The following is an 8,921-nucleotide window of genomic DNA, read 5'->3' on the forward strand; positions in this document are numbered from 1 at the left end:
AATCTTATCCTGGGGTGGCATAACTTTAAGCTGAATAACACATGCTTTAAGCCACTTAGAAGGTGTTGATGTGCAGCCAGTCTAGGGGTTGAGAGCTCCAGAAGCTGCCTAAACTAGGCGCATAACAAGGCCCTTAGACTATACGCTCCCCTGGGCAGGTATTTCCTGTGTCTTGTGTCACTGCTAAACCCAGAAGAGTCCCCATGCTCTGTTACACACTGTGTTTTTACATAAAGTTGATGACAGAGCTAGACGCAAGGCTAGAAACAAAGCCGCCCCTAACACTATGCACAAGGTCTGTGCAACTCCTGAAGGTTTCCCCAATGCCCCTCTCTACATGTATGGTCTGAGCTCGTATGGAGCCAGGTCCCTGCATGCAGTATGTGTCTCTCTCCTGTACGTAGGCACAGTCCATGTGTCCGTGTCCCCTCCTTACTGCAGAGGTATTACATGACTCCAGCTATGTAGGAAGACTGACAGATTGTCACCAGTGGGGGATTTTTCCCTCTTAGTGTGCAGTAATGGCACTGGCCATGCAAAAGTGCTTACATTTCAAAAGGTTCATTTCAATGGAAGCAGCACTTATCCAGGATACAATGCTTTACCTTTGGGCTCACGCAGGTCCCAACAGTGTCCCATGCAGAGGGATGCAATACGGAGTGCTTTCTTGGGGAGGGGCAGAGCAGCGTATGTTATGGACCAGCTTCAGCCCTGGCACGACTCCACTGTTTTCAGGGAAATCACACCAGGAAGGAAGAGCCTGATGTTTATTTTGCAATGACCTGAGCGGGTCCATGACTTTCTGAGCACAGCTTCAGTGCTCAGATGCCACAGTAAAGACAAAATAACCAGCTTGATTAGCTTAGGCAGACTGCTAAAACGGTGGGTCCTCACTGAGCTCGCAGCCATTCATCAGAAGCCAGTTACTAAACTGTATCAACCCTGAATGCACAGGCGCGCTATCTGCTCACAGTGCACAGGCATCTATTACGTTGCATCGTGCGGTATGTGCCCTGATGTCTCGCAGAGCCGGTGACATCTGTGCTGTGCTCTCATATTATGCGCTTCAGTATATGATCTTATTTGGCTGGTGCTGCGCTCTATTATGTACTATCTTACCAAGCTGCTGATGTGCTTTATTAAATCAACATTATTCGAGTTCCACAGCCCCGCGGAGAGGATCTTCTGCTGTCTGTTTCCTTCCGTGAAATGTTTGCTGTGGGTTAGAACTAACTAAACAATCTCACTCCACATGCTTTTCTTCTCACTGAGATGAATAAGAACAGGAAAAAAAAACACATCTCAGGACCAAGAGGGGGGGAAAAAAAAAAAAACACTCAAAAAAAGATTGAACCTCCCAGCAATTCTGGAGTCCGGGTTTGGTGCAGAAATCTGGACCGATATCAAAATTACTTGCAGAAACAGGGCAGGGGTCTTTGAAGCAGGGCTCTGCTTGTGAACAGGTAGCGAGCTTGTTACCTTATGAAAAAATGATGTTGCCATAGGGGGTGAAAAGAAGGTGGCCTCATCAAGGGCATGAGCTTGACAGGTTTGTATGCTTCCGTGTTGCCAGCCCTGTCAAACCGGAGCGTGAGCGGAGGAACAGGCAAGCTTGTGAGGAGCTAGTTAACAAGCTGGAGTTCAGAGTCCCGGATGGCGATTTCAGATCATCTCTCCTCAGATGTTTTGCATCAGGGTTTTGCTGCCTAAATTCTTTCTTTCTGAACTCTAGGTGACCTACACATGTACCTCTTCCCTCCTGAGGCTGACACGATCGCTGGCAGAAGGGAGAGGGATGCCCAACACCGAGGAGGGAAATGATGTCTGTGGCTGCTGCAGATTGAATGCTAAAAAAAGCAAGAGAGAAAGAGAGAGGAAGGAAAAAGTGAGCTCTTCTGTGAGTTGAGACTCTTCAAATTTGCTACTGCAAGAGGAGTGTTGTGGCCTAGCAGGTAAAAATATAACTTGAGAGAGTCAGGAGTCTCATAGTCTCGCCCCATTGCTGACCTACTTGCCATTCTGGGTTTTGCTGCTGTGGCCTATATGGAAAGTTTTCTCAGCACTGGCTAGTGTATGGATTCAGACAAACTTACTTATAAAAAACAGCTGTGAACACTGGGATAAGATTTTTTGGGGGGGAGGGGGGATATTCTGGGATAAGATTTTTTCTTTTTTTTCAATTGTTTTGGAAGACATGTGAGCTAAAGCAGAAAAAAAATGAATACGCCCATGCACATGCACGCACGTGCACACACACACACGCACACACACACACACACAACACACACATATGAAGTCTTTTACCAAAATAGCAGTGTTCACAAAGAAATGTATACCTGTACAATTTATCTGAGTTACTTTAACTGTGTAATTAGCACACTTTCCCTTATATACAGGGTCTTAAATAGTGCCTTCTTCAGAGCAGGGGCTGGCTTTTATTATATGCTCACCCAGTGCCCATTACAAGAGGCCCATGGTAGGTATTTAGGCCCAACTGTAATACAAATAATAAGAAGCCACAATAATTTCTGAGGTTTTCCCCTCTGCAGTGTTATACAATAGCACAAGCTGAGGTGCAACCCGAAGTGTTTTACAACAGACTAACATGCCTAATCAGCTCTTATTTTTCCTTCACTCTTATGCTGAGATATTATTCTGAGAGCTTATTCTTAGTGGATAGGAGCTTGATATTCAGGACTCCTATGTTTTTACTTGTCATTCTGCAGGCTTATCATGCTTTCTTCTCTCCCTTTGTGCATGTATGTTCCCCTGCTGACAGTAGTAAGGCCTTCATGCATGGTTTTGGCATGGCACTTTGGGGTCTTTGAATGAAGAAGACTATAGACAGCATTATCAACCTTGTCTTCTCAAAGTTACACGCATGCAAACGTGTTTCGGCATTTAGCGTAGCATAGTTCAATTTTAGTTCAGCACATACACTTTCAGTGGATTGTCAAGGGTTTATGGCTGAGACCAGCACATTGATCTTCTTTTCATGAGCTCCACAAAGAAAATAGGAGAGCCCGGTCCTTTGAGGCACTAAGTTATTTGTGTCATTTTGAATGCTACCAGTTTTTCACTAGCGATTTCAGTGGGGTTTTGCTATTATCATCCATGAGAGAAACAATGGCGGCAAGCATTGTGACACATGAGACATTAGCACTACTCAGGGTCTGACTCGCAGAGAAGTGGATGGTCCTCCCTGACATCTTTCGGTGTATAGATTTGAATATCAGCTCTCAGAGGAAGGAGAGGATGTCTTTATGGGCATTTATACACCCCATATTGTCTCTTATGTAAGAATTAGTCAGAATGCCCTAATACCATGTTACTAATGACTGTAGAGTAAAACTATGCCAACGTAATGAGTTGAAAACTTATTATTTATTGACTTTTATCTTACGGAGTAATTAGTGATAATGCTGCTCACACCTGCCATTAGCAAAAAACAGCATTCCTCGATATCATCATTTTCTCGACAAAACCATTTCCTGAGAAAGAAAAAGAAAATGATTAAAAACTTCAATTCACAAAGTGACTTTTATTTTGACAATAAATAACATACAAGTCACATTGTAAAATGAGACCCTTAATCATTTTCTGCCATGTTATTTGTCAAAATATAGACAGGAAAAAATGATCCCTCATAAATAAAAGGTAACTTTCTTTTGCCATTTGGTGGAAGAAGGAGAGAGAATAAACGCATCGTTTGTCCGTGTTCTCAGAGAAAAATAATCTTTGGATTTGGTGAAGGAAACCTTAACTCAAATCCTTTTTGATCAACCATTTCAAGTGATCAAAATTGTTTCAACTTAAAATCTTTCATTTTCTGTAGAAAGAGAAAAATCATATTCTTACTGCTGGAATTGTAAGAGCAGCATTTTGAAAGCATTAAAAGGTATCAGGGACTTTTGAAAGTATATGTAGTTCCATAAAAGCTTTTGTAGAGGCTTGAATCAATGACCATTAAAGTCAATTAGTCAATTTTCTTTCCCTGACTTCAGTGGACATTATAGATGTCTCGGCCAAACTATGTCAAACAAGCCTTTGTGCAAATATTTATGTTCTAAAAGCGTGAATAGGCAGAAGGCAGTGTTATAATGTGAAATGGCCATTAGTACAGCTGCAAATAATGGATGTAGTTTTGTGTCTATTTGTGAGCTGGAGCCTTCATTTCTATGAACAACTTCAGACTGCGGGCTCTCGTGCTATGAGTGAAACTAAAAACTCCAGGTAATTTCAGTGGGAGTTCTGTGCTTGTGACAACGGGAATATATTCCAGTGGAAGAGAGAAAAAAAGATGGTTTAAAGGTTAGGAATGAAATGCTTATGCATTATCCTGTACATTGTGGTGCATATCAAACTAGAATTCATTATTAGCTGAAGGTTGTTCAGGATTTGTCACAAAATGATTACAGTCGGTATCCTAAAAGACACATTTCAACATATTTGCCACCTTTGTTAGCAGTGTGGATCAAAAACGCCATGTCCTCAAAATAAGCCATAAATGATGCTTTATGCAGTGCTGCTGTAAGAATCGCCATTTCCTGGATCAGACCAGAAGCCCAGCTTGCCTGTGTCACACCATGGCAGGGAGTGGATGCTGAAATGGAGAGTGAACTGGGTCTGATCAGGGTTTCTTTTGACTGTTTCATTGTCACTTGCCACCCCCAGCATTTAGGTCTGGGACAGAAGTTTCATAAACCAATTTGACCTAAATCAGTTAAGTCTGACATGGCATTCAACCAGATTTATCTTTAACCAGTTTCAGCCATTTTGAAATTGGTTTATGTGCACTGATCATCTGTTCTGTTACAGGTTTAAACCAGTTTCTGATCACTTAAACCAATGTGTGTAACGTCTGCCCCTAGCCTTAAGGTCTAGGAAGTTCTGATTCAGAGGCTGTCTCTGTAACTCCCACGCTCAATAGGTACTGATGTCCCTTTCCTCCAAGAATTTCTTCAAACATTTTTGGATCTGTCTCAACTATCAGCTTCCTCAACATCTGGTAGCAATGAATTCCACACTTTAATGACACGCTGTGTGAAAAAGAACTTCCTTTTCTTAGCTTTACTACCTACTGGTTTCATTTTGAATGAAGGCATTCTGTTTAAGGCAATGAATGAAACCCTGGCTCCTTTGCAGTTAATTACAACTTTCCAAGGGACCTAAACGGGGCCAAGACTTCAGCCAATATGTAAAGCCAGCGCAGGTGATGCCCTTTTATGTCACTGGGACTATTTGTTGAACAAGGTGCTAGACAAGAAAAATATGAGTTTCAGAATTTGGGCCACAGTGAATCAAAGTTGGATCTGATAACGAAACCATGGTGGCCCGGCATCATGGATCAGTGTATATCGATTCCATAGTGTTCCTTGGGATCACTGTTCTCGAGCATCGCTTCAGGTGTGAGCTAAGCCATTACCACCAGACAGTGAAGTCAAGCTGAGGCTGCCTCGATATTACAGTTCCTGAGGTCATCTTCAAAATGCCCGAGAAATGCAAATAGAGGAGGGGTGCTCTCAGGAAAGCTCTGTCACCTCATGCCCTGGCCTGGTAGACAGAGTATGCGTGGGGACAGTACTCTCCAGGAGAGATACAGAAATGGTATAGACCTTAAGGCTTTGCGAAGCTTTGGTCCCTGATTCGATTTGGCGGAGGGTCGGCCCAATTCGGTGGCTGAATCTCCAAATCCAAATCGAATCAGAGGACCCTTTAATCTCTCTGAAGCAAATAGAAACCCTCTGAATTGATTCAGAGAGATTCATAAAAAAATGGTGATTTGGCCATAGACACAGCTTTAAATGTTTTCTCTACATACTTCTAGGTAGCAGGCGGTTTGTGAACGGTGTGAGGCTGGGGCACATGGAGTGTCCCACAGGAGCATGGGGGGCTCCCCAGTGTGCTCAGCAGCAGACCTTGAAGTCGACCAGAAGCACTTCTGATACACTTCCAGGTCCACCGGGGAGCGCACTGAGCCCCCCCACCCCCAGACCCCCTCCGGCTCAGCGACTGGTGCCTTCTGGGTCTGAGGGGGCGCTTGGGGTCCCCCTGTGAGCAATCGCCAAGCTGCCTCCGCCCCTCCCATGCTCCCCAGTGGACCTGGAAGTGGTCTGGAAGTACTTCTGGCCCACTTCCGTGTTTGCCGCCTAGCACATGGGTGCCCCCCCTATAATCTTGTGGGATGCTCCATCTGCCCCAGCATCACAGTGTTCATGAGCCACACTAGTACCTTGAGGCAGATAGAAAAAACTTTTAAAGCTGTGTCTAAGGCTGAATTGCTGATTCTCCAAATCAGCATCAAATCTTCCGATTCGGATTTCACCAAATCAAATCAGAGACAGTGATCCGAATCAACAAATCAAATCAGTGCCTCTGCTTCAGGCTGAATCTGAATCGAATAGGGCCCGTTTTGCACGCCCCTAATAGACATATCCCAAATCCCACGTTTGATGCAAATGATATAGCTACTTCACAGATGCTAAAGAGTTAGTCACATGTAAATCAAAGTCCAGAAAAATGTACAAAGAGCAGATGGCAGAGTGGTGTCTAAGATTTAAGAAAATACATGAATTTGAAAAGAAACCATTATCACTACCCTACGCTGAAGTCGGGAGAGTGTTGCTGGTGATTCGAAAGGGGACATGATTGTACCTTGGGTACACACGTGATGCAAATGGTCCCCGGTCTGTCTGCAGCTGGGGAGAATTTCAAATAGTAGAATTCTAGTAGCTGGGATGGATGTTGGAATGGCCCCAAACTCAGACATTGTGCACCAATATGTTTCGGGATGTCTTCTTGCTGCACCATTTCAGCTTTTTCTCCCACCAGAGGTCAAGTCAGAAGAATTGGGCTGAGCTGAGTTCCTCCCTCCCTCTAGGATTTTCCTTCTACAGGAGGCTGGCTTGAGAAGCAAGTACCCTAAGCATTTCATGACTTGCTGTCAAGGGAGGAACTAGGATTTTCTGGTGTGTTAGACTGATGCTGTAGCTTCTTATCTGGGGAAAAGGCATTCTGCCAGATCCCAAATGAAGCGGCAAGCCCAGGACAGCTTCCTCCATCTCTGCTGCTGCCATTTCCAAAAGTTGTTGAGCCCTCTGGGACTGAATCACACCCTGAAGAGGGTTTCATCTAGGCATTTAATACCCACCTATGTGCCTATAATGCTTGGTTTCTTTTCCGAAGCATTGCACCTCAAGGGTTGCTAGGAAGCCTCATGCACTCAGATGTGGATGTCTGATCCATAAAGGCTAATGAGTCATGCAGACCGGAGCCTAGGTCTGTTATTTCTTGTGAATAGCTCTTTTGCCTTTTGTTTTCTTTGCAGGTGAGCTTAAGCAACAAGCATGTTTTTATTTGCCTAGCAAGGAGAATGCAGCTGTTATGGCTGTGTGCATTTATTTTGGGTTTTTTTTTTAAAAGCTTGTCAATTTATATGCAAAGTAGGTTTAGCTCTCAGGCCCCTGGCAGGCTGCCAACACAGCCCTTAGTATCTGAAGCTTGGACAGCCATACCTTGGTTTCTTTTTTTTTTTTTTTTTTAATTTCTGAACTGATTTGGAAAATAATGCTCCCGGTTTTACCGAGCAATATTTAAAACTCTTCCCATGCAGATGGTTTTATAGAGGTCTGAATAGAAATGAGTTGAAAAATCTCAGAACAGCTATAGACTATCATAAAGAGCAACCAAAGATACCTAAGATTTTGCATAATGCAGCACAGTTGGCATTCTTAGGGAAAAAGAAGCCAAGTCGCGTCTCTGTGCAGAGAAATTATTTCTCTTAATGTGATAAAGATTGGTCCCTTTGGGTCAAGGTGGAGGTACATTAAGTGGAGAAGAGTATAACCTACCTTCTGCCCATCTATATTTAACTTGGCCTGCAGATGATAAGAAGATTTCATTCTCTTGTGTTCTCCCTTTTTTTTTTCTCTTCATGAACACTGAATTTATCATTTAAATGTTAAAAAGAGAAACCAGATGCTATAGTTATTAACTTTGGAATCAACTATAATCTTCCTATTAAATTCTTCCATCCAGGTTCAGGCAATTATTTGCTTGATCTAAAGGTACAGAAAATGTAGACACACAGGGTTTCAGAAAGTCCAGTTTAATAAGACAGGTGGGTAACTAATAATGTGGAAAATTACCTGCAGATTGAGGATATTGGGAATGACTAATGGCCAAAACTAAGCGAGAAAATTAGTTGCAAAATGATACCATTTGCAGTAGTTGTGTGAATGGGGGACTGGATGGCACAGTGGCATGTGGCAGTGATCTGAGCAGAAAGGAGCTTGAAAATGGCCCAAATTCAGGGAAAACAGGCCATTGACTTATGGCTGGGTTTTTAATTTTTTTTTAATTATTCTTATTATTCTTTCCATGTACTCAGTGCTATTTATGTAAGGTTTAATAGCATGGACGCGGGAGCCTAGTTAGCTTTGCAAAGTTTAACAACAAAGTTGTCATCAAGGTCAAATGCGCTGAAACTGAGATTCAATTTGCTTTGCAAACCAAACAGAATTCAGATAAGCAAATCACTGGGGGGAGATTCCAAAATACAGGGAAGGAGGAATTTCAAGGAGCATCTTTCCCTGCCCTCGAAATTCAGCATGTTCTCTCAGGCTCTGATTCAGCAAGGCACTAAAAAAAATTCCTTGAAAGACTGCTCTGGTCATTAAGCATTGGTCCCAGTCCTAAGACCTTGATGAGTTAGGATTTAATTGCCTTTATTTCCCACCCGCCCTCCCAAATCCTGATTCTACAAACTTGCCCTAGGCAACGTTTTCAGCTGCTTTGCTACTTTGTGCAAGATTGTTTCATAGTTTCATAGTTTCTAGGGTCGGAAGGGACTTGAGCAGATCACCTAGTCGGACCCCCTGCCATGGCAGGAAAGAGTACTGGGGTCAAATGACCCCAGCAAG

The sequence above is a fragment of the Crocodylus porosus genome, unplaced genomic scaffold (assembly GCF_001723895.1).
Source record: "Crocodylus porosus isolate Cpor-Errol unplaced genomic scaffold, CroPor_comp1, whole genome shotgun sequence".
Lineage (NCBI taxonomy): Eukaryota > Metazoa > Chordata > Crocodylia > Crocodylidae > Crocodylus > Crocodylus porosus.